This window comes from Xenopus tropicalis, chromosome 8, assembly GCF_000004195.4.
Source record: "Xenopus tropicalis strain Nigerian chromosome 8, UCB_Xtro_10.0, whole genome shotgun sequence".
NCBI lineage: Eukaryota > Metazoa > Chordata > Amphibia > Anura > Pipidae > Xenopus > Xenopus tropicalis.
Window position 1 is genome coordinate 106,189,226 of NC_030684.2, and position 3,747 is coordinate 106,192,972.

Here is a 3,747-nt window from a genome sequence, read left to right on the forward strand (position 1 = left end):
TTGGGGAACACTTGCCTAAGGCATAGTGACTCCATAAAAAAGCAGTAAACAAGTGTTATAAACACACTTTTACTTGTTGTGTGTGTGTATATATATATATATATATATTTGTATTTATGTGTAGATGGATAAAAATAGGTACATAATAGCTAATATTGCTGCTTGTTTGTTTATGGCTGTTTATTAAACCCACAATAAAGAGACATTTGCATTACCTAAGCAGTAGTAGCAGTATAAGTCCCACATTCCCAATACAAAAACACAATGGGAAATAATAATGATAAAAAAAAAAAAAAAGATCCACCATCCTTGGTGTGAGTTTCCTATTGACAGATACACAGAACACACCCCTACTGAAATACACCACCCAAGATGCACTAAAATCTTATTCCTTTAATAAACTGAGAAATATATCAAAAGTAAACAAGGGCACACAAATTCCTGTGATAAACTCAGCCCAGTATTTGAAACAACAAGTATATCTCAGACAAGGCTCCTCAGTCATGGGGATAAGACAGTTCTCACACAGTTATCAGTCTGAAATAACACTCGGAATAAACCACTTCAGCTACAGCTGTCAGCCAGAAGAAGCATTAGCGAAGTTAAAAGTTGGATTTCTTCTGGCAGGGCATTAGAGAAGATTATCTTGCTTAGTAAACTATGGTTCCACTATCGTTTTTGTAGCAATCAGTTCAGTCACTCATTTCATTTTTGTGGATATTACAAAGGAGATTATACATGTGAGTCAAGCTGCTCACTTGAACGGACAGGCTGACAGCCATCTTGTGGAATTCAGCATCACAGAAACCCATGAAGTAAGCAGTGTAGAGGACTGGCAGAAGAGGAGTGACGGTTCTGTTGGGCTGCATTGCATTCAATTGCTCCTTGTGTTTCACATATGATGCACAAATGATGTTAATATGATGCAAATCTCCAATACCTAGGTAAAGTCCAGTTGATGCATGCTGTTGGTTGCACACTCACATTGTGACATTTTCTGCTGATGGCGTTCCCAAATCTCCCTCAGAGCTGTCTGCTAAGTTTCTGTGCTTGCCTCTCTTTGGCTTCAAAGGCAAACTTGGTATCTTGAAGTTGGCCAATAGCTTCCTTGGCCTCTTGCATGTCCTGTGTGATCTGAACGTACTTCTCAGCCAAGTCCTTGTTGTCTCTGCGTATGTCTTGCACCAACTGGTTAACCTCTTCTGTCTGTTTGGTACAGTGAACCTTTAACTGCTCCACCTCAGCCAGCATAGCTTCCATAGTCTTAACCAGAGAGTCCAGCTTTTCTTTAGACATGGTGGCTTGATCCAGTCGACAGCAGTAGCAACCTAAAAGGAGACGATGTGACAAGCCCTTTCTGTCTGAACCAATATTTATACAATCTCTTCCCCAGTGCACTGTTACATCATCACAAAGCCTCTTTGTTGGGATAATCCAAGTACCCCAGTCACAATGAAATAATCCAAAAGGATTTTAGCTTTATGCTGACTGCTACGTGTGGAGATCAGGAAACAGATGTAAGGCCCATGTCATTACTAAAGTCTCATTGTTAATATGCATAAAAAGCCATATGGCAGAATATCCACAAAGTTCTCAATGTATTCATTGATAAGGTGTGAGGAATTACTGATATGGGCAAGGGACAAGTTGAAAATAATGAAGCCATAGATGTATTAATAGATGGCAGATCCAGCAGCTTGGCACAGCAGGCTAAAGATGGCCCATTCGTGGAATGATGCAGAATCCAATACACATTCAGAAAATCACCCCAAGGTTTTGAGATAGGGCCCTGTATGCCTTTATCAGTTTCTACTCTCCAAAAATTGACCCACGGATCCCTCTGTCTTTGGGAGATCTCATCCGTTCATTTGGCATTAATCTCTAACTGCCTCCCTGCAATCTCCACCTGATTGAACCAACGCCACCTAAAACTGAACCTGACAAAAACTGAACTGATCAATTTTCCGCCTAAGCCTGGTCCTACTCCCCCCTTTACTATCTCTATTGATGGCACGCTCATTAACCCCGTTGACTTAGCACATTGGGGGTAATGTTTGACTCCTCTCTCTCCTTCTCTGACCATATTAACACCACTGTCATAACCTCTCACCTTCTTATATGCAATATTGCCAAAATCCATCCCTTTCTTTTAACCGTAACAGATAAGATGCTCATGTATGCTCTCACCCTAATCCCGACTAGACTACTGTAACCTGCTACTAACTGGCCTCCCAATCGCCCATCTCTCCCCCCTGCAGTCTGTTTTAAATACTGATGCCAGAATTCTCCTCCTCTCAACAAGAAGAGTTCACGCCCCTCCATTGCTTCTATCCTTATCACGGCTTCCCATAAAAACAAGAATAAACTCCTTCTCTTAACCCTCAAAGCCCTCCATTCCTCTACGCCTCACTATATCTCTGCTCTTGTGTCTCTATACGTTCCTGGCCGACTTCTCCGCTCCTCTCAGAGCAACCGCTTGGTTGCACCCGTCACTACTCCTACTGCCTCGGCAAAACCATAGTGGAGAAGGCCCTTGGAGACCTTATAGATAATAAACTGTGCTGTATGTAGCAAGCAATGCCAGGCAGCAGCTGCAAGGGCAAACAAGGTTTTGAGGGGTATGGAATTGCGGGAGGAGGGGTCATTCTTACACTTTACAGAGCGCTGGTAAGGCCCCATCTTGAATATGCTGTTCAGTTTTGGTATCCAGTGCTCAAATGGGAGATTGCTGAATTTAAGAGGGTCCAGAGAAGGGCAACTAAAATAGTAAGGGGTAAAGAAAGTCTCAGTTTTGAAGAGTGACTGGGATTGTTTATGCTGGAGAAGAGGCGCTTAGCGGAGATAAATGATAACATATAAATATATAAAGGAGCCATTAGATTAACTCTCTAATGCTTTATTAACTAATAGGTCCTTCCAGCAGACAGATTAGAAGAAAATATATATTTAATCTTAATATTCAGAAAGGGTTTTTTTTTTTGTTGAGCTGGGAAGTTGTGGAATTAAATAGCTTCAAGCTGAATGGCTCTTTAGCAAGTAAGAAAATACAGGGTTTAATAGCTGAATTTTGCCTCTGGATCAACTAGCAGTTAGGCAGACATAAAAGGTTTAACTCAATGGACATTTGTCTTTTTTTCAACCTATATAGTTGGTGCCCACTAACCCTCTGTGCTAATCTGATTCTTAGATGGGTTCTTAGGGGATTCCAAATGGCTGGGTTGGGTTGGAGAAAAAAACAGAAACTTTACTTCACTGTAGACAGGCTGGCCCAGACCTCCCTCAAGCTGAAGGTCTGAGGCACGTGCACCTATACCGCCCACAAATTTTGGTGAGTTTACCCCATTTTTGCTAACTGGATTCAATTCAAATATACAGGTTGGGGAGGAAACCAAGCTATTCAAGAAGGGTTTGATTAAATCCAAAACCCTTTGTTTTATACTTTCGCTATAAAACAAATCTGGTGACAGTGGGCAATGCCAGTCTTGTACCATTTATCTCCAGATTGCCACCTCTTCAAATGTGCAAAGATCTGTATTAATAAAATGCAACATAATGTAAGGAGGCAGGCAGTACCCAACGCAATACTTCCAGCAACCTAAAGCATCAGCAATTATTTAAAGCTTCAGCCTACTGATGTTATACTAGGCTGCAACAGCATGTGTGAAAACTACCCAAATGAGAAGAGGGCATGGGTAGACAATGTCAGTGCACCCTAGTCTCACACAAGAGAGTGGCAAACAACTCCAA